At 37.2% G+C, this 24,211-nt stretch overlaps 1 protein-coding gene across 1 annotated transcript in view; it reads left to right on the top strand.

Moving 5' to 3' along the window:
* The first annotated feature begins 511 nt into the window (after positions 1–511).
* Positions 512–24,211, top strand: part of LOC143906524 (octopamine receptor Oamb-like) — a 41,208-nt gene continuing 17,508 nt past the window's right edge. Inside the window, exons 1-2 of the mRNA XM_077422664.1 lie at positions 512–1,066; positions 21,661–22,146. The gene's annotated coding sequence lies outside the window, so the exon portion shown is untranslated. The remainder of the gene's footprint in view (positions 1,067–21,660; positions 22,147–24,211) is intronic.

The raw sequence follows: 24,211 nt of genomic DNA on the forward strand, positions 1-24,211 counted from the left end.
GACGAAAGCTTTGAATGATTTTTTTTTTTTAATAAATACTTTTTTATTGGAGATATTTTGCACGAACTTGCTCTACATTCTGTAATTTATTTTTCGATGTACATATAAATTGATAAAATATATAAAATATTTAATGCATAAAAGCTGAACAAATTCCTTAAGGAAACTCAATATTATCGACAGTCTATTATCTATTTGACATAAGAGTAAAGCCCTTAAACGCGTCGTTTTCAAGCCCTCAAATGCAGTTCCAGCTTACGTACGGTCCCTTCTCCCGTCGCATGTCGCGTATCTTGTCTCGATTTATCCATCCGTTTCGCGTCGAACATAAGACTCACCGAGCACGTACCGTACATCCACGGGTTTCTCGTGCCCGTCCCGCGATCCCTGACGATCTGCGAATGTCAGGGATCCGCGCGCTGGCGGGACAGAAAGCAGGACACAATCGGGAGAGCCGCGGCGACGTGTCTGCGTCCTGCATCGCGCATGCGGCTGCAATCGCACGGGACGCCCGGATCCTCAGTGCGCTCGTCACTCGCGACGCGTCCGGGACGATTCTCTCTCGCTCCTCTCGATCGTCCCTCGGGGCTTCGCCGGCTCTCCTTCTCTCTGTCTTTCTTCATCCCTGTCTCTCTTTCGCTCTCTTTCGCTATCTCTTCTGCTTTTCGTCGCGAACGTCGAGGTGCCGCACCGGACACGAGCAAGCGCTTGATTTTTCAAATTCGTCGAAACGTTTTTCGTGGCCCACGAACGCGCACCGAAATCTCGGAGAAAGATCTCTAAATCGCGAGAAATCGGCGATCGAAAATCCGCGCTGGGAGAGAATTTCGCGAGGAGCGGACGCCGAAGCGAAAGGAGCGAAAATATCGAGGCGGACGATCGCGATATCGACCGTTAGATCCGCGCGGCCGATGGACGGTTTACGCGAGTAGTTTGGTAGATTTTAGAGTGACGCAAGTGTTATCGAGTCGTGCGATCGGTTTGAGTGATTCCACAGATTGCTGGCCGGATGAAATATAGTCGGAAGAAGATCGAGAGATGCGGCGGCAGTTTGGCAGTTAAATAGGTAAAAGCAGTGGATGAACTCGCGCGATATGTCTGACCATATCGTCTATTTACTACTTGCTTCAATCGTTTGTTCCTCCCTGGAGATTTTCTACGTGCGACCTCAACCTTCGGTTATATTCTCGCGAGGAAACGTAATTGAACTTGTTATTTCATCCGAGGAAGATTTTATTAACAGTATTAACGCGATATAATACGATAAATTGCCAATTTTCGCACAGATTTCACAACTTTAGATTTATCATTTATAAAGAGTTTTCGTGTATATTGTAATTCTCAAATTTGACAACATAAATAATATAGTAAAATTTGCATTTATGAGAATTTATTATTTAGATTTTCTTGCTAAATAAGTTATTTTTATAGCCGTGTTCTCTATTCCTTCTTTCTGGCTTTCTTTAAATATTAAATAAGATGAAAATTAAATATTATCGTAAGGTTGAGTTCTACTTTAAGATAGCCAAGAGAATATAGCGGAATATATAGTTAATATCGTTTCTATGGTTTGCGCATTCTAATAAAAGTTACTTTGCTACTATACGCTTCCTGAATTTACCTCTTTGAAATCTCAAACGCGGTCTTATTACGATGACTGTGCAGGCTACTTATAGACGATGATAACTCCCGTCGCGGGACCGCGATGAAAACGTTTTGCGAATACCTGTCGTTTTTTTAGCAACATTAGAAATAACCTGCTAAAAAGCAGTCGGACCCAAGTTGTTTTTTATTATTTGTCCGAGAACATTGCAGAACGCCATATTTCCAACGTCATTTAGTTCCTTTTATCTTTAAAGAAATAATATATCTATATACGTTACCTTTTAAATGCATTACATAATGTCGACGCCAGAGTGGTTAAGCAATCTATCAAACTACAAACTACTACTTGTTTTTATAAGTCAAAGAAACGATAATTAATCGAAACAAAAGTGTTATATTTTAGCAGCTTTATCGTTACGTTTGATTTCTATGCTTGTACACAAATCCATATAGTGCTTACAAAACGAAAAGTGTCTCGATTCAACATTCAGCACCGACTCTGCATTACTGTTTAACTCTACTTATTCTACTTTAATTTGATAATCACAACGTAGATTCGACTTCCGTGATTTTATCGATTTGGGAAAATTAACGTCGCAAATCAGAGAGTGCGGATTTATATATCTGCCGCTTCTATCCCCTTGCAAAACACGAGCCCAAGTTTATTGCGCCAGCTGGGAAGCAATTCGAGACGGGCGTAATTACTACCATAGAATACAGCGATGACATCTGTCCTAAATTTCTTTCGTTGTACTCTGTTATTTTTCTCATAGTTATATGGCCCCGTCGTAATTTAATCTCCGACGGAATGCGAGTAAAAATCATCACACGCGACGGGAGACGCGGCAAAAATATTAAAGCGTAACGGACTAATTAAATAACTTGCGTTATGAAATATTTTATTCCAAAGTCAAAAATTACGGCGATATTAAGAACTGTTCGATGTAAGTTTTACGAAAAAAAAACTGATTTTCTTATAGCGGAGGAGGCCGGTGGATTGAAGATATATTGCGTGTCTTTTGTAAGGTTTGCGCCAGTCGCGTCGCCTGATGATAAATTCAAGGAGTACCTATAAAGTTTGATCATGAACTTCACGAAAAACTTTCTACGTTCGCTTTGCGAAGTGAAGAATATCTCGGATTGGTGTCGGGAAAAATTCACTTTGTCTCCTCGCCCAAATTTATTTTCCCCGTTTTCGTAAAGTGGCTCGTGGCTTTATTGCGTCGGTCAAAACAAACTCGAGGGAGTAGCCCGTGCGGTCTTCACGTTGAAAAACAAGTGGGGGCTGTTCTCTAACCGAAAAGTACGATAAAAAAAAGATAGAATCTCACGCGAAGGTGTGAACGGACAGGAATGATTAATGAGCGCGAACGTAGGCGCGATTTTTCTCCCCCTGTTCGCGCCTGTTCGTTACTTGGGCGCGGCGATAGCTCAACGTTTATATTTCACGCGATCGCGACTCTGTATCGAATGACGAATTAACGACGGCTATCGTGAATATCGATGAATTGCCAAATGCCGCGCTAATTGCCACCGTTGATTTGCCGGAGGAAGTTTGACCTCAGACGGCTTTGCGGGGAGGAGAAATATTGTCCTTCGTGGCGATACCATGAGCTCGGTTACGATATAGGGCTCGTGATAACGCGCGACAGAATGGACGCGATACACGTTACACATTTATTAATTGTCCGTGTTCGTCAATGACCATCTGCCACATGTATTAATTCGATTATTCACCGATCCGTCGTCTGTAACATATATCGATTTAATTATTCAGCGAATCGGCAATCGGAAGACTTTGCAATTTTGGAGAAACTCCATTGGTTATTGTTATTTCCATATTTTATTATTGTCTCTTGACAAAATGAGCAATTATCAGTGCAATGAATAAAATCCATTCACAACACTTGGTTAAATAGAGATTATCCGCTTATCGGTAGATACGTTTTGTTGTCCGAAAGTCGGAAATGGAGTTTATTTATCGCGCCCTGTTGGCGCAGTTATTGAAGCTCTTTTATACACAGTTGTAAGCTAAATCAAATAATTCATATCGCCACGATAAGTTAATGTAAATTAGTGATTTGATAACGGCGTTGAACTACTTTTATCACGATCCAGTGTAAAGGATTAAAATCAGATTAGCAGCATATTTTGCATACTCGGCACAAGTGGTTTCTGCGATTAATTTACGCGTCGACTGACAATTACTTGCGCAAAGAGTAAAATCTGCTTAAATTCTGCGTAACACTAAATTCTTATCCTTGGCGATTACCCTTCGTTATCGATCACCGACCGATATAAGTCTTGATAGCTGACGCCGAGTTTCTGCGACCTCGGAGTGCTCCTGTGCCTTTGTTTGCCGCGCTTTTAATACACCTCTCTTCTTTGCATGTTATATCACAAAAAGTAAGAGATTTATTTCGTAAAAGAGAGAGAAGTATTGCGAATATTTTAAAAAGATAATTTTTGCAATTAAAATTTTTTTAAAAGTTTTATAACATCTAATGGAAGACTATACGTGTCGATCTCATCAATATATAATTAATTTTCAATAAAAACATAAATTGCTATCGCACACGCAAACAGAAAAAAAGAAATCTAAAACTGGTTAAAAATTCGCAATAAGCTAAAATATTACAGTAAAGAATGAAATAATAATACAAAAAATTAACAGTGCAGTATTTTTATATTTTTCTAAGCTAATTAGAGTATGAGAAATATACAATAGTTTTGAAATGTTACAAGATGTAATACTATTTCTACTTCTACATGTATAATTTAATACGATTTTAATTAAATTTTTTTTAATTAGAATTTTATTTTTAACGATTATAGTTCCAAATTCGTAAAATTAATTCTCTATTAAAAAAGAAATTTTTGAAACAAAAAGTTATATAACACTTTTGATAAACATTAAAACTGTTTAATTTTCTACACAATTTTATCATACAAATCTCTCTCTCTCTCTCTCTTTTTCAATATCAATTTTTTTTTATAAAAAATAATAAGCTATATCCACTGCATGATGCTTTGTATGTTCGGTAAATTCTGAAACCCAATATTATTTCGTTGGTTCGTCCAGCTTTATGAGAAGTTCGTTCCGCCGGTTTGCTCCTCTATTCATCCCGATCCTGAGGTTACAGCCACGGAATGATAAGAAGAGTCCGTCAATGGCCCTCTAAAACCCACGTCCGATGTTTTTCCTTTCGCAAAAATATCGCGTCCGTTAATCCCCGCGGAGTTGCCGTACTCGCGTGGCATCATCGTTGCTTTATCGGCCTTGCGCTTACTGGCGAAATCGTCGACGTCGAGGTGCGATTGTATGTATACGATGGGCAAGTGCTTTCAGAGGATTACGAGTTGCGCGATACGTCGGGTAACTTCTTTCAGTTTTATTGCGTGGCTTTTGCAACAGGAAAATGCGCGAATTTTATACAACATTCTCCAAGAACGTCGCACTTTCTTTTCTCAACGGATGTTATTTGTTGTAGAAAAATATATAGAAAGGTCTAGGTCTCGATAACGAAATTAAAATCTTCACTAGTAAAGTTTTGATGACGTATGAATGTAATAAAATTTATTTTTTCACTCAATTCTAAGTAAATCTTGTTGTAAATGCTATATTTATTAACTGTTTTGTCTATATAACAGCTAATGATATTTTTAATAGAAGCTTTTCTTAGTGACTGAGGCATATATTAACCCTTAAGTGCGCAGCTTTGCATGCAAAGTAATTTTTTGATACTCGATGTATACTCTATCTTATGAAGTTCAAGCTGAAAATACGCAATCTGTGAAGGGTCTTCTAATCCTTTTTTTCTTTTAGATGGGAAGATCTTTCTGGACCCTCCCCTTGGGGAAAGAGTCAAATTAGTAAAAAAGAATTTTTTTAGGATTCCTTAAATAGTCATTATTTATTTAGAAAATACTCTGAATAATGCTACAAAAAATTGCACATTTAAGGATTAACATTGCACAGATTTAATTACAGAATTATTTAATATTAAATATCAAACGGCATTGACGAATAATCCAGAAAAGAGTATAATTAAGCATTATTAAATTTAATTTTTTGCGCGTTTTACTATATAAGTAAAAATTTAACTCGATTTATTATTATAAGATATTCGATGTTAAAAGCTTCAAAGTGGCAAAGAATATAGCAATTTTTTTTTTAATTTTTATTAAGCAAATATCGCGTTCGATTTAGCGCATCTCCGGTTCTGTACAATTTCTTCTCTTCTTCTTTACGGATACATTTTTTACGATTTTCTTGTTTCGAAAAAAGCATGTCCGCGATAAAAATTTCCGTATAGCTGTCCGCGCGCGTCTTGTTAGCGAGAAAAAACTATGATCGGACACTTTCCTCGGATTACTGTAATCCGCGTTATTACGACCAAGCAAGATAACGCGGGATAATTTCCCGTTCGCGTATCCAGCGTGAATTATTGTCGTTTGACTAGTACATCTTCGTGGATATATCACGTTGCGAAGCAAATATTTTCCCACAGTGCGCAATTTCCTTCATTTGATAGGCAGGTGAAAGACCATGTGCGCGAAGGCGGAAGGACAGGGAGTGCGCATGCCATGCAGAGCAGGATCGAGGGAACGTCGGGCGGAAATGGACGTTAGACGCGGGCGGGAAAGAGAGAGGATAGCGGCGTTAAAATAGCCGATGGAATTGATCGGGGTTCAACAATAAGACGACGGGTCGACGGTTTTCTTGAGGATGCGTGTTTATAGCAACGTTTCGATTTTCCTATCAATATTATAATCATATTTTCTACAACACTTACATTAATATTTTGAGACTTTGAAATTTTGAAGAAAGAATTTTGAAAATTCTTATAACGTGGAATATATACAATTTACTATTAAAGTCGTAATGTCAAATTATACTTAATTTGAGTCATTTTTAACCATTCCTATATAGATTGCCACTATTCATGCTCAATATATCGTTAATTTAACTAAAATAATGTTAATTTAACTAAACCAATGGAGTTAGAATAATACCTACTGTGAGTTTTGAGTTAAAATTTTGAGTTAAAATAATAAATTTTGACACATATGATAGTTAAAAATAACAAAATATTATTTAACTCAATAAGGTATCGGTTTAAATTTTATTTTTCAATATTTAATGTTGTCGAAATTATATAAACTCGAAATTGTAAAGCGTGTTTTTTCAGATTTAACGACTTTAGTCAGTGGACTTTAGGAAAATTAGTCAGTGTCAGATGTCAGTTTAATCTTAATTGTACAAATTTTAACTGTTGCGTAAATTAATAGTAATTTCTTATACAGATATAGTTGTTATATATATCTTTCTTTGCAAAATCTGTCAGCGCGAGGCACTGCGAAGTGCATAATCTTCTTTAATTTTTCTAAATGCATTCATTTCATCTAGCGATACCTCGTTTACTGGAATCCAGCGACATTTCTGTCATAACTAAGTAGTCTCATAAATTATTTTAATATCATGATTCTCTCCCGGCACGTCGGGCGCCGAGTGTTTTATTCAGAAAACGAGGAAAAAAAAGATGAAACTGAGACACGCGCGTCCGCGTCGGCGTTGCGGAGAAACTTTTCTTTGAATCTCGTCTCGGATGGCGATGAGGGACGTGAGCGCACAAGCGATCGCATATTTCCATTTTATTTACCAGCACCGCAGGGACAATCTATTTCCCTAGTATATTACATGGTAAACATTTTAGAACGTCGGGAGAAACTGCTGTTGGAGACGGGAGACGAAAAAGACGGCATATTGAATGCGTACGTGCGTAGTGTGCGTAGGGACATGAGGGCTGAGAGAAACACGTTGAAATATACCGCTCGCAAATTTCTTTGGGATACAGTTTCCCAAATTTTTTAATGGCAGTATTTTTTAACATCCCACGACGAGTCGTATATTATATAATGACATACCGTTAAGAATACAGTTTTTTTATAATTACAAAACACACGAGTTAGCGAATTTTAAGAGATTATAGAAATACAAAAATTGATAACAGTTTAAAATCAAGAATACTTTCCGAGCTATATATTTACAATATATTTAAAAATATATTTAAAATTGATATTTAACTATACTATTACTATTCTACATCGAATAAGAGAAGTAGGAGGACTTTTTTTGTTCGTAAATAACATTTAATAAGTGACCCTAACAGCAAATGTATATTCTGAGAATGTTCAGAGGACATCATAAAGTATAAAATATTCTAAGTTTGTTCTCAGTATATTAAGTACATCCTTAGTATACTCTATAGATATACAGAATATTTTATTGCTGTTAGGGGAGATCCGGCACGTTGCGCGCGATTGAAATATAAATTCAGATATAAATATGACACATAAACGAGAGATTTGACTCTCTTATTAAAAGAAAAAATGTGTATATTACAATCACGAAAAACTTTGTAAACGCAAAGAGATAACGCCTGAATTATATTACCTAGTGGTCTGACCGATATAATGGTCATACTACTGAATCTCCGTTTAAGTTGCTTAAAAATGAAATGGCTATTTCATACGCCAGCGCGCAAAATAATATTGAAAAACAGCTGCAAGCGATTGATATTTGTTGGATGAATATTCGTTAAGAGATAATAGACAGGAAACAATGCGGGAAAATCAATCTGGGGGACAAATATGTGTAGTGAATGTTGATTCGTGACGGAAAAATAAAAATATATATCATCGACAGGAGTATTCTCGTCTATTATTTATTGATAATACCATAACGAGAATTCAACACGACAAACTCATTATTTTGAAAGTTTATTCGCCTGATGCGTCGTAAAAAAAAATCGTTCTGGTTTTTATCGAAGATATATACGGAAGTGAAATAACGGAAGTCGCGATAAATCGCGGTGAAGGATAATTGAAATAGACGATAAAGAGTGAAAGAGAATTAAATATTGCGGCACTTTATTAAATATGCTGCGGACGAAAAATCGATTATTGCGAGTTTGATCGGCGCTTCTTTCTGCTGTTATCGTTTCGTGTAACAATAGAAAGAAAATATTTGCGCTTAAAACGAAACATATAACGTCTATATGCATATGTAAAATATAAATTTATTAATACTGTTAATATCTGCAGCGAAAGTTTTAAAGGACATAATTTGAAAAAGGCATGATTGGAAAAAAAGTATTTGTTACATCTCTCTCATTTAGAGTGTGTTGCGTTGAATTATATAAAGGATAAAGAATTTTACTTTATATACCCCAAGGGGCCTTAAAGGGCGTTTTGATGGGACGTACCCAACCCTAACCTCCAATTCATCCACTACCTTACTGTTTCCTCCTTTGGACCAACGGTTTAACGTCTCTTCCGAAAGACGGAGCCCAGTTTTTTCCGCATCTTGCACGGAGGGGCGCGGTTTTTTCGGAAAAAAAACTTTTCCATGTTACATGGCTCTAGTGGACTCGAACCTGGTTCCTCAGATTACGAGTCTGGCGCTCTACCACTAGACCACACCGCCGCCCTGCGTTGAATTATATATTTTATATTAAAAATACACAAAGAAATATTTTAGATTCTTCAATAAAGAAAGATTGATATTTCCGTAGAGAAAAAATTTAGAGAATAATATTTATTTGTGCAAAATATCAGAAACTGAAAATAAAATACTTTTCTGCGGATTTAGTTTCAGGACGTAAATAAATATAAACTTTGTTTTACTGCTAATTTTAAATTGATGCCGTGTTGTAAGCGACAAATTGATAATTGATATCGACAACTCCGCAAAGCAGAAACATCGTTAAGTGCTCATTAAAAACTAACGTATCGCGTTGTAATAAAATTAGATCAATGTATACGCGACTCGACACATCGTCAATAACATTTTCTAAATTATTTCTCTACGTGATCTTATTTACAACTCTATAAATATGTACGATATTATATACGCTCTGTTCTAAAAGAGAAAAATTATATGCAAATTTGTCGCAGGTAAAATCTAATATTACATCTGCAATATTATCTCTATCATACTGTTGCGGTCGGGAATAAGAAAAATCTGCTCGGGGTGGCGAGTTTCGCCCGAAAACTTGGACGCGAACGTTTCCCCCTTTCGCCATACCTCTCAACGAATAGGAAATCGGTAACTTTAGTTTGTCGAAGGTAGATTAGAGGCTGCCTTCGGGCCTTACTGACGGCACATCAGCAGGGAAAGACTCGCCCGCTCACCTCGTTCCACTCCATACCGCTCGATCCGCACATTCGATATTAAAACTTTCTCCCCTGTCTCACCTCGGTTCGTGAAAAAAATCAGCGAGGCGTGCGCGGACGGATCGTGGGCGGACACATTTCGGCGAGCGGCTGGTTTCTACACTGCCAACGATTCTATAGTCGTTGCTCGTTACCGGGAATCGCCTGTGATTCCGCACGGAGCCGTCTCACCCCTCGTGGAGAAACCCCAGCGAGGAAGTTATTTATCCGTTTGTTATCATAAGGGTGAGAGACTCGATGAATCACGATGCGTCTTAGGACGAGCTCAGCGAACAGAAACCTCGCGTATAGAGCAAAAGGGCAAAAGCTGGGCTTGATCTCGATGTTCAGTACGCATACAGACTGCGAAAGCACGCCTTATCGATCTTTTTGGCTTGAAAAGTTTTCAGCAAGAGGTGTCAGAAAAGTTACCACAGGGATAACTGGCTTGTGGTGGCCCAAGCGTTCATAGTGACGTAATTTTTTGACATCCTTCGATATGTCGGCTCTTCCTATATCATTGCGAAGCAGTCGGCCGAGCAAGTCTCGCTTTTCTTATCTAAATATTGACTGCATTTCCAATCTTTGAAATATGTCGATCTATATTAAGTTTACTTATAACGTTTGTTTTGACTTTTTTTCTGGAAGATTATCTGTTAAAACCATAGACGTATTCTACATATAATAGACTGAACATTGCCATTGGAGAGTTGTAGACAAAATCTAAAGGACAGAGATGTATATGCTTGTTAGGATTGTTTCCTTCCGTTTCTCCTTTCCTTCTCCCCACCAACTACACAATCAGATAAGGAAAGCGTCTCAGCAAGCATATCTCTGTTTCTTTTTACATCTTCCTTATTCTTCTCTCCAATAAGAGAACGTTCAGTCTATTATATACGTCTACGGTTAAAACTATGTCATGTCAGAGAGAAAAGACTATCAAAACTTCTTGCGAATACAGATTGAATAAAAATGGATTTATATATAAAATAAAGCATTTTATAAAATCTATATTCATAATATTCTTCTGCCTTGTCGCCACGGCATTTAAACCTGTTTTCAAATCCCGTTCTTAATATTTCTTTTTGGACAGCTTTCTTCCGCAATTAGAATAACTAGCTCGCGGTAATAGCGAACGAAAAAACGAAATAAAATGCTGTAATTTTTTATACCGCGGACGATATAAGTTATGATAAAATACTTTGGTTATTTTATGATAATGAATTAAAAATACATGTAGAAATATACGTCTACGTAGCTCGAAGCTGATTATGTGAGAAAATAATGTAGAGTGTATAATTAATGTGAATGAAATAATTTTTCTCAGACGACATTTATTTTTTATTTTAACGCCGACGTTATTGATACGGCATTTAAATGGCAAATTGGGTATCTCCGTATTTCATTATGTCCTCTTCCTAAAAGTCTCGTAGTGACTCACGCTGTTTTTAATCACTTACCATATTGTAATCTGACCTTCCGTCTCTCTCACTGCAGGCTCTTATCGTCTGATTAAAATACTGAAAATGTAAAATCTCGTTAAAATTTCGTAGGAAATGAAAATTTAAAATGCGCGACATTTCATATTTTCCTCCTTTCTTTCATTATAAAAACATGGTATATTATAGAGCGATATATATTATTCTTATTAATTTAATGTGTTTTACTTTGTATATATATATATATATATATATATATATATATATATATTTCATTTATATCGTTAAAGAGATAATATAATATTGATATTACATTGAAATGTATATAAATTACGTAAATATGATATAAGAGAATAGTATAAAGTGGTAAAGAAAATGAGAGAGAATTATGCTTTCATTTTGCGAATTATGAAAATTTATGGACACAAGAAATATGCAGGAAAAGTTACTTCTTCAGAAGGAGTTAAAGACAATTGAGTTATATGTATATGTGTATATAGATATATGACTTAATTAACTAAAGATATATATGTAACAAAATAGTCGGTTATTAATATTCTGGATTGGTTTTAACAAAGTAGATGAGTTTTCTGGAGTTAGAAATCGCGAAATGGCTAGTCTGAGGCGCGGTTGTGCGTGCAACCATTCAAATTTTATAGTGCAAATAATTATACTTATAATTATAACTGGTTACGCATTCCAAAACTGATTTCTACCGAATTTTCTGAAAATACTCTCGCATTGCGTAACGCGGTTACACCATCGTTGGGAAGGGGGGAATGCAGACTTGCACGGGATTCGAAGCTCGGTATGGGTAAATAGCGTTTCGTGCTGTAGGTATTTATCTTGTTTCAAACGGTTAACCTCGTTTGCTCTGAGATATGTACGTGTTAGATCTGCATTTATCTATTTACCCGAGATTGGCTTCGTTATGAATTTCGACGGGATATGATTCTTAATAAGCAACCCGGATCTGAATGTTTAGGATTGAGAGTATCTACTTCGTGAGAGAAATAGAGAGAGAGAGAGAGAGTTAGAGGAGGGGTAGAGGAGGAGAGAGCATTTCAATAAAACGATTCTAGCGGGAATCTAAGAGAGAACGTAGAAAAGCGGTTAAGCCAACGAGCAATTTAGGTGACGAACTATATAAAGATAAGGAAAGCGAATCCCCTATTTGGTTTGTAATATGGTTAACGAAGGATAAAGAAGATCCAGATGCCAGGTATTGCGTGGAAAGAGATCTATTGCCGGGAGTGCTGCGGAAACGCGAAAAGGTCACGGGACGAAATCCGAGCATTATGCTGCGCATTATTTGTGAAAATTCTAGGGAGCTCCACGAATATAGCGATATACGACAAAATAATATTTACTTCCGTGGTAAACAATGGACTGATTCTTATTGCGAAGGCATACACTCGTTTTCGATACAGTATTCGAATAGGTAATACTTGTACATTATTTATATTTCCTATACATATACATAGTTCGCAAGTATATAATCCGAGAAGTTTGTTTTTATCTTCTATCGAGCTAATTTATTATCGCAATACAAAAACATGTTTTTTTAAGAAACAAATCTGATTTTTTTGCAACACACTCTCTCTCTCTCTCTCTCTCTCTCTCCACAAGTGTACGCGCATATACCTTTATTACTATTGTATTAAATATTTATATGATAAAGCAAAAATAGGAAATATGGAACATTTTATGTTTTATTAACGCAACAAGTGATAGCTGTATATGTATGAGCTATACGGACGTAGAGAACGTTGTAGCATGTATAGGTATATCCTTCATTATCTCAACCTTACATGAAGGATATTAGAGGCTTTAAACCCTCTGGTTGATCGAAGTAGAGACAGACAGGAGAGTGAAATGGGATACGCTTATAATAGATGGAAGTTTACGTAAATTGAGCAAGTTTGCGTGAATTAAAAGTACCACGCGTATGTACATTTTCTCATTGATCGTTCAGTATGCGTGAATCGTGAGAAAAGTCAATTAAGTCTACCTTTTATATGACGCTTGTTTTATTCTGTTTCTAAATAAAATCTATGATTTGTATGTGGAAAGAAAAAAGAAAAAAGAGAATTTATAGATTAGATAATGTAGATAGATTATCAATATATATTGACTCAATTCTTTTACAAATATGAGAGTAAAATTCGCAGATTAAAATATTTTCCATATTTTTTATAACGGTTCAATGTTAGCAATAAAATATTTTATTCGCAAAGTTTTCGAGTTCTAAAACTAAAAGAGAAATGCGAAAAGAGCGATTTCTTGACCTCGGAAATTTTTATGCGATTGGGATATTCTCGTCTAGGATTACTTCCAAGATAAAACGCGACGCACGAAATAAGTTTCGCGAAGATCGCGATTTTTCGATCTCGCGGAAATCTCGTTAATAGACTTGATTATCATAAATAACGAAAGAGAGAGCTATATACGCTATACCTTCCGGGACGAAGTTTCGAGAATAACTTTGCTAGCCGCGGAATCGGGTCTGTGAAAGAGTTTGCACCCGGAATTCGAGAAGGATAAACTTCCCGTACGGTATAATTCGATACACATCGGAGAACGGAGTCACAGGAAATGGAATAGAATGGACTCCGAAATAGGAGAATATTGATATGTTCTGTTGGATAGTTTTTATGACATCGATTTCAGACAAATTTCTTTTTTAAATTTTGTTTATTAAATGTTGTCTTTTTTATTTTTAATTTTTTTTTATTTTAATACTTAAATTTGTGCCCTTTAGGTATTTGAAAAATTATATTTAATTTATGTTATAAGGTTATAACTATATTATTCTTATAATCAAAAATTTAGTGAAACATTACAATGTTTTAATAAAATGTTTTATTGTAAAAACTAATTATGTGCTTATGCAATATACAACACATATCATCATCATCGTCATTATTCTTTAATCATAATAACTTTTATAACGTTATAACGTTTATTATAACGTTAAACATTATTATAGCATTAAGCTGTTATTTAATTATCTGTGATTATTTTATATCTGTGTATCTCTCTTTCTCTCTTTTCCCGGCGTGATAATGTTAAATTATAATTTTTAATAATAGCCGTTATATTAAATGGCGAGAAAAATGATAAATAAATTCGATGCCGGGTATATTAATCCCCGGTATTAATTTTCAATCTAATCGACGAGCGATTGATTATTATTGCGTTAGTATTCGGAGTATTCGCATGTTAATTAGCTGTGGCTATCCGCGAAACGAAATTGGATACGCCAATGTTTGCATATCGCGTTATGTGAATGATATATACGTTAAAGTTCACTGGACCTGTTCCTAAGCCGTTTAATAATTCACCAACAAGGTAATGTCTATAAGTGGCGCAAACTATAATTACCGAACTATGTCGCCTGTTACAGCAAAATGCGACTTGTTCAATAACAATTATGCGGGCGATATTATCCCGCCACATATTCGCCGGAGAAAATCGGGCGGCGAAAGTTTAGCGCTAAATTCATAAAGATGGTAATAATACCGCGACGATATAGAGCGAGAGTAATAACTTCTCTCTAACTGCACGCTTTGTATACTAATTAAACTGTCATCCCGGACGCCATTTGTTGACGCGACCGCGATTTAAGCTACACTGCCTCGTGAAATAAACGCGATGTTACGACACGCGCGCGTTATTAATTTATCGCAGTTTCTCAAACCTTTGGCATAATCATCGCGAATTATTTAATGAAACTTGTGTGCAATGAGAAATACATTTTCCGACATCGTATTAGTATGATATTTTCACTGTGCGCGACACCAACGAGATAATTGTCGCTGCTTGTCACTTAATTATCGGACATGGGTGATATTTGACAATTCAGTTAGGTCTTGCAGGAATTAATTATCCTATATATCAATCATGCAACAATTGTGTACGCTTACTGTATACCGCTTACACGAATCATCATGCCTCGATGCACCGTGATTACACTCGATGCACTTTGATTCAGTCCACCATGCTGTCTGTATTAAGGACCGCCATTATCGCGATTTCAATAATCATCTTACAGAATCTGACAATCTATTTTTCGTGCTGTTTTTTATTGCCACATTGCAATTCATTAAGCAGCAACTTTTAATTTTATTCTTCTTTCATTTATCAGTTAATTGCGATCCAAAAGCGTTTGAATTCCATTATTCAAATCCCATTATATTTCGCCTGTAACTTTCATTATATCAAGTGATATGAGTGTAAAGAATACGCGTGTTATTTCTTCTTATGTTTAAATTCTTGGTTTTTTATTATCTACAAGTTTGACCAATATGATTCGCAATATGCGATATGTGAGAATAATGAGATATATGTATCTCACAAAAGTAATCGCTAATATAAAATAGCAAGCCAATTAATTTTGATGACGAAATATTTTTAACTTTACTTAATAATCACATTTTACGTAAGAATTTCCGAGACTAGATTATTTCTCGCAAAACTCAAGATTCTTAAATTAGTGCGGATTTATTTCTCAAGTTTCTCGACATTACTTTCTCTGTTCAAACGTATATAACGCGTTTAAGTAATATATAACAATTATTTATACCGTTTTGCGAATATATCTTCTGCTCTCGAACGGTCGCTGCGATCGCCGCTCGATTAAAGTTTAATCGATCGTGCATCGATTCGGACGGACAGACAATGTGCTTGGATGCGCTCTGATGAATTCGCAGTTCACAGAACAAACGAACGCGGCCTATTGAGCGTGTCGTTAATAACATTTCCAGGCTTTTCCCGTTGACCCGCCTCTCGCCAGCCACTCTTGACTTCATCTCCAAGCGCCGTCGTGTAACATCGACGTCGGCCTCTTCCCCAACTTGGTGCCACTTCGCGTACGTATTCGTGACAAGCTATATACGAGGTGAAACAAGAGTTCCGCGGCAAGTTATCGTCTACTGTAATGCAAAAGTACCGTAATTGCGCATGCAATGAATAATCACCGCGATTTTTATAACTGGATTAAAATGCTGGATTATACAATTTGCCGCCACAGAAGTAACCGTACCAATTAAATTGCTCGTTAATTGTCTTTGCAGCTTTATACACAATCGGCATTGTCGAAATGCGTCTCTCGAAATATGCTATACAATCATATAGAAGCAATAATCATCAATGTTCATGGCAATTTGATATACATATTTCATTAAACAAATGTTTAAGCTATAGTAAAATTGGCAAGACTAATCGATGATATTAATATAATATAAATAATGGCGATGTTTTGATAAACAAAGCTATCCTATTTCTAAAATTTTCCAGGACGAGCATGTGTCGCATCGAGAGAAAAATGTATATTTATATTCTATATTTATATAATAATTTTGGTGTTTACTTTAACGTTACGTCATGGTTTATATAAATTAATTAATTTTACCTTTTACTGTGCGAGCTGCAAGAAACGTTGTTAATTGCATTTGTATTGGCGCGGGAGTTGTGCAACATCGGTACACTAACGATCTCGTTCGACGAGAAGTAAATCCTTTCAGATTTTCGTTTAGTCGCAATTTAGGCTACGCAAACTTTCGCCAAGACGCCACCGGTTCCACCTTCGTCGTCGTCTTTTCTTTCGCGTCATTTTGCCGAAGTTACGCTTTAAATTAAATAAGCAACATTCGCTAAAGGAAGCGAATTTATTCTGTAATGGACCAAGGTCCAAGCCGGAGGCAAGTCCAAAGGGATCTGTTTTAGATTCGCACTCTTGCGAAAATATCCTTACAAGTTGCTTACGGGCGTCTTAACGCGGCATTTAAGTTAAGAAAAAATTTGCACCAGATAATCCGCGCATCTCGATCGAGAAACTATATTATTATTTCTCATAGTATTTTACGCTTAATTAAACTTAACTTGAATTTTTGTTGCATTAGTCTTGAGAAGTGTTGGATATGCAATGTTCAACAAGAAACAGGTTTTTTTCTATATTTGTTTCTAAAAATTGTTTTATTTTGTTAAGAATTAAATTGCGATTGAAAAGAGAAAGGGAATGTATACATTCATTAACAATAAGTAGCTATGCATATTTTGTGAACCAAAATATCAAAGGAGAATACAAACGTTTAATCTATGTAAAAAAAAAAAACGTTGTCATTATTGGTGAATAATAGCCATTTTTTTATGAGCTGTACATATTAAATATATATTTAAAATATTATATTAATAAAAATATTTGTGCACATACCACACATCAACGCACTCGCACTCGTGTTAATCTAAATATTAGGGTTGATTTTTGACGGACATGTTATCGGAAATTCTCTCAAACGCAAAAGTATACATTGATGTATGTATGTACACATACTGGTGTTTCGCGTTTGGATCTTACAAGAATGCGGCGCATTTCGAAATATTTTTTTCTCTTTAGAAGCATACGCGTCAATCATCCTTCGACCTCCGGTATTGATTTCCGCCGCGTATACATTTATTGTGCTTCACGCGCCGATGCGCGCCAAGATTTTCCGAGCTTTACACCCATTATTAATCATCGAAGTGTAATTTCGCGCAACTTAATGCCGCTACGCGGGAGAACAAACTTTCCTCAGAGACTGAGGACGAAGAAAAAGAAAGAGATCCGACCGACGCCGACGCGCACGACACTTCGATCCCAATATCGAAACCGCGCGGAATTTATGCCGGATCGAGAAAGCGAATCTTACGAAAAGATACGGCGGGAAAATTTATGTATACGCCCTCGAAATGAATGCAAAGATACCGCGCACGGCGGAGTAACTGTTCCGGAACTTTTCGCCGATGGATGTAGCAATTTAAAGTTTCCGGCGGGCTCTCGTTAAATGGTCTCGGCGCTAGTTTGGCGCCGTCATGACTCCAATGAGGAGTTATGTCACGCGCCGATTAAAAGTCAATGCTATGAGAAATTGCACGGAGTTAGGGGCAATTAGTTTTAATTATGAAAATTGAAACGCTCTCGAATTTTTCGACGGACCGCTCGTCAATAATAATGTCTTTCGATAAATGTCGCATAATGCATATTCATAAATTACGATGGCAAAGAATGTATCGCGTATGTATGGCCTGTATTTCAACAAGAAGATCGAACTGTTTAGATTTTTAATAAATTATTTGCTGAATAACGGCGCGTGTAGCCGGCGCAATTGTAAGCAGGTTTGTTCTCTGCAATGTGCCTCTTTTCTTTTTCCTTGCATCTTTGTTTCTGGTTATAAGGACACTTTTCTTAACGCCTCGAACTTCTGCATATATAAGAACGGGCGAAAAAAAAAGTACATACTAAAGACACGCCGCGCCATGCACATGCCTATATAACCGTTCTCATTCGCGCGCGCATCTTCTCATAAAAGGCCGTTCTTTTGAACAGACCGACGTGCATGAATACGCGATGAACGCATGTACACGACTGTTCTGTAAAGCTCGTAGTCCGTAGATATTCTCTCTGCGCCACTCAAATTCGGATACGTTTATCCGAATACTTTTTCCTCGGTATCGCACATATAAATTACAAAATTTTGTTTATTGCAACTTTAGAGAAGTGGGTTGTTTATTCGTTATTTTCCAATTACCAATATATTTCATTATTTTATAAACAACATGCCGCAGGTACTGAAAAAAAGATTTAATGGATTGTTTTATGCTGAAAATTGTGTGTGTGTGATAAACACTTTGTTTTCTAATATTTTAAAATTTAGTACAATGCAATATAAAATAAAATAATATAGTTTTAATATGAGCAAAGTTTCGTGAAAGTTCGTAGCGGAAATGAAGGCTACAACGACAAGATTGGGCGAGGGAAAATATAACTTAGACATAACGCGTATTTACATATCCTTTATGTGTATTTGCACGAGAACACACAAAGAGCTAAAAGGGTTAATTATATATATATATATATATATATATAGGCGGAATTTCCCTGCTGACTGCAACTTCACGCACTACCTCGGCATTTCGATGCCATATCTTCACGTTTCATCATTTCGCTCGGTTGCAAACATACATATACGTCCATTGTAGCATGAATGTCTCTTTCTGTTCTCTCCTTCTATCTATCGTTTGATATTTCTCGTTTGTAATCCCTTTGCCATCTCGCGAAAGTGTATAATCTCACGCATGAGTAACAAAAGAGCAAATAATTAACCGCGCACTTGATGCTTTGTGCGCGACTGTCTTGTAATACCGATAGATGCAATGTGTGCGAAATAGAGGAGCGAATAGCTCGAGGTAACTTGTACTTTGTAACTTGTAATTAACAAGCACTGCTGTATGGATTCAGGATGAAATATAAATAAAAATGACATTTGAAAAGATAGGTGTAGAGAACTTGATATTTCAAAAATATATATATATATGTGTATTATCAGATTAAAAATACAAAAGATATGAGATATGAGAAATATAATTGTAAACACGCAGCATACACCAATGAAATGTAAAAGGCTCGAAGTAATGAAGCATTCAGATAAAGCAGATTTTACGGACGAGCAGTTGGAAAACGTCACGAATTAACAGCAATAATTAATTTTCTTTGTGCAGTTTTTTTGTGAGCATTCTTTGATATTCTTTGATATTCTTTGATATATATCTGAAAAGAATGTCAAAGAATGCTTAATAAAGGAATGCTTTTTGCTCGGCTACGGTGCTGACCAAATATCCGGCATGCAAACATATTGCAGATGGTAATAAAATTTAAAAAAATTATCTCTTTTATATATATCGCAAAATTGAAAAATTCTAAAATATTTATACGTACATCTTAATATTAAAATTATACGCGTTTGACGATCTTTACATTTGAAATTATTGAAGACATATCTTTCTCTCGTTTTATTTCACTTCCGAGAATTTCCAACGGATTACGTGAAACGTTATTTCTATCGAGCAGGCGTTTCAGTCAGATGCACCAGGTGCACACCAATCGCAATTAGAAAAAGAATGAAAAGAAAGCAATAGTATTTGTATCTGTAACCTATAAATAAGACAATGACAAGGACACATATATTACAATGTATATACCTTATTTCATCATACACAATATTATAGAGAGATTTTTGCTAACTATTTTGTAATTGTTATCAACCGGTTGGTAACAATTACCATATTTGTTACTACTTGCCGAATATTACGCTAAAACGCACAACCAAATGCGTTTGTTAAGTATTACAAGATTTTTTTTAGAGTGTAGAAACATTTTATTATATTAATACTATATTTGGTCATACAAATTTGGTTTGCGGCGGTTTGCCTATGTCATCAGAGGCCAAATATTTAAATGCGTATAAATGTACGTTGTATAATGCAATAGTATTTCGCTTTTATGCTCGCGATTAAATAGGTATAAAGTCAAAGATTGACATTTAATTACGTGTGGATACAACGTATGTTATCGGTAAAATGTATTCGCGTAAGCTGATCGTTTCTTTCTTTTTTTTTGTCTTCGTCAGATCTGTGACGCCTACGCCTTCAACGACATTCGAGAGAGAGAGAGAGAGAGAGAGAGAGAGAGAGGTCATTTGCATTGCTTGAATCAGGATTCTCAGAAGAGGTGACTCGCACGTAACGGCGCTGAACAGAATTATCGATCGATGACTTTCGTTCCCAGAATCTATACCAACGAATGTGTTTCGTATTTGAGTGGCCGTTATCAAATTCCCGGGTCTTCCTTTTTGCTCGCCCGGGCTTGTCCATTCATCTACGTTCAATTCCCATCTAGTCTTTGAACCGAATTCCCTATCGGCTTCGAGCACATCGCGTTCCGCTCCTCGTACATCCGATCCGTTTGGTAGCATAGAGCTGTCAAATTTAGAATTCCAGCAGATTCGAAAGTCACACGTATAGCAGTGTCAGAATTTAGGCTACAAAATATTGGATGACAGAAATAAAAACGGTTGTAGAGAATAATTAGCAGAATTATGTACAATGCATATTGGAGTAATTTGATAATTATATATTAAATATTAATTAATCTTATATCTATTCGCGTATATATATAAAGTAAAAGGAAATTCCATCTTTAAAAGGGAAAAAGATATTATTGATTTATTAATTTTCAAAAACAACTCGAGTCAACTGTCTGAAAGTCTGATCGCATCAAAGAAAGTAATTGTCGTTACTATTATATTTATCTATACTTAATTATTATTTTATTGCCGGAAAACTTAGAGAACGAGAGGCAGAGAAAAGAGATTTCTTTTTTCGAGATATACTTCGTTAAATGCGGAGAAAACGATAGCTGCATGCGTATAAGTAGTAGTAGCTGAATATTTTCCTACAAGTGCAGTATCGTCATCGTTTCTCTTCTAGATTAAACTGCCTCGTCGATTGCAGTCTTTGCCAATTGATAGGCAGCCGTTGCCGTGTGGTAACAACGGGATTATTCTCGTGCTTTCTTTTGCAGACGCTACCGTACGGTGGGCGGAATGAACGCGAGGACGAAATAAATCATCGACAAGTGCGTGCCCGTGGGATGCATCACGCGCATTACCTCGAGAGGATCTCCGTCGTCGAGGCAGGGTCGATCGGGCGAAATAATGCGATCGAAACGCATCAGGAAAGCGGCGCTGTTCAGATTGCTCAGATACAGACAGTGCGCCAGCAGGTGCCGGAAGATAACTTAGCGTATACCCGAGAGTATTCGGGGCGATAGGTCGACGGGAATAAAGAGAATAGGGGAGGCGCGCACATACGAGAGCACATGAGACTGATCGCCGCTGCGCGGCAATGATCGACGAGCGTAATTTCACTTCGCTGGCTGTGATTTTTACTCCTAGACGCTCCCGACTCCAGAGGCTTGACGCGTGGAAATCGCTAAGACTGATCAAGGTAGACTGCTCAGTGACTTCGCCGAGGAACACGTAAGCCTGGAAACATCGTTCTACGACGAGTAAGTTGTTCCACGTCATCCGATCGGATCGATCAAATATATATGTATATGTATATAAAAGCGGTAAACATTGTGTCGTTAAATTAGCGTAAACGTTAATTACGATCTAATTGTAAGTGTGATCAACTATCCCACCGAAGAATAATTAAGGCGAGTTGATCTTGCATCTTCGCGAAAACACGCGCGTCGCGTCGCTTCCCACGCTGTACCCGCGTTTATTAGCGTCGTCGAGCGCGCCGGTAGCATACAAACGACGCGCAAGAATTCCCTTCGTGGAACCGGCAATATATAATACGCACGCGTGAACCTCGATACCGCGTCGTCGGATAACGATCGCGCGCCCTTACGAAAGCAACGCGAGCAAAACACGGTTTCCCTTACACCGCAGATACGTTCATCGGACGAACTTGGTGAAAGACTCGCTACCGATTATCTCATATCGTTTTCGTCGTTGTTGCAAAATCGAGACATTTCAAAAAAGACCTCTTGGCGAGAATTTGATCGAAATCTGCCGCGATAACTATTGGTCACGCCAAGCGGAAAAAACGGAGGACTACTTGGAGGCCTGCCGGACTCTGAAGAGAAGGAATTGCCGGCATTAGGAAAGTTTGAGTGGCACTTGAATCGCGGATAGTTCAATAGTCGGACAGGGGCTAGAAATATTTCGCTGCATCGGCGGAAAGAGATCGTCACGCCGCGGCCGTCATCGTCGTTATAAAGTTATTTGGCGTCTGAGCGAGAGAGAATCGAAGAGGACTCGCTCTGAGGTGCTTTGCGATATCTAGACAGCGGAATAATAATAGAGAGAAAGAGTAACACAATTAAAAAGTGCAGGCAGTCGAGAGGAAATATAATATCAGAAAGGAAAGGCGGAAGGGGGAAAAAGGGTGGAAAGGCAAAAGTTATTGCGAGCGAGCGAGCGAGCATTTTAAATGTTTGGATTGAAAAGAGGAGAAATCCGAGCTGCGGAAAAATCGAGGAAAGGGCAATTAAGGAGAAGAGAATCGGGCAAGAGCCGAATGGGAATCGAAACGTGAAAAGGTAGAAACGATTTCGAGCGGATGATTCGGGCTGGGGTTCAGCGCATCAGAGGAATAGAAGTGGAAGACAGGTCAAAACGAGATTTTTATTCGATGTTTTAGTGAAGATATGTGTATGTGTATCTGCGCAGTGATTAAAATAGAGGCTGCCGAAAATTCGGCCGCTTAAAGACCGAAAGCGGATGATAATTAACGCGATCTTCTTGCGATTATTTAAACTGAATTTCCGGGAGGAAGCGCTCACTTTTTCGGCACATGCGAGAGAGGAATATTTCGAAGATATTTCGGCTAAATTAGACCAGAAATTGCGAGGTAAACGATAAAATTATGGGCGAACACATTGTGCTTCGGGAAATTTGTCTAATTAAAAGCTCGTCGGTGTGTTTCTTTTAATCAGCGCTCCTATATAAAGTGCTGATTAAGTATTATAATAATAGTATAGAGGTAGTATTATTCAGATCCTTGTCGAGCGCAGGTGCCGGACTTTCGTAGCACGAATAAGGAGAGCGACGGTAGCGGTGAACTCATCGAAAATTCATCCGGCGTTTTGCGCAACTCGAGGAATAAATTGCAACCAAACCAAGAGGGATCGTTGGAAATTCATTCGGCATATCAGATCCCCGCGTAAAAGCGATGTAATTAAAGAAAACCCGCGAGAATGCCGAAGAAGCCGCGAAGAGAGGGATAATTGAAAATTCATGTAGCGTTTTAGCGTATTTTTCTCTTCGTGAAAGGTGCAAGGCAAGGGAAAATAATTGAACGGTTCATTGGACGTCTTAATTGACCGCATAGAAGAAAAAAAAAGAAGATCAAAAAGGAAGATATCGACTCCGATTCCTGGAGAAGAAGGAGGTGAAATTTCAAACGATCATTGGATCACAGTGGGGATTAGCTTTTGGTATGTCCGCTAGCGGGAATTCAGACGGTTGAATTAAAGATTCAATCGGCTACTTTCATGAACTCGAATTAGAAGGTACGGTGGCGAGGGGCGAGTTATCGGTCTCGACAAGCCATTCGAGCCGGTA

Source organism: Temnothorax americanus, unplaced genomic scaffold (genome assembly GCF_048541705.1).
Source record: "Temnothorax americanus isolate GAGA-0224 unplaced genomic scaffold, ASM4854170v1 Scaffold72, whole genome shotgun sequence".
Taxonomy (NCBI): domain Eukaryota; kingdom Metazoa; phylum Arthropoda; class Insecta; order Hymenoptera; family Formicidae; genus Temnothorax; species Temnothorax americanus.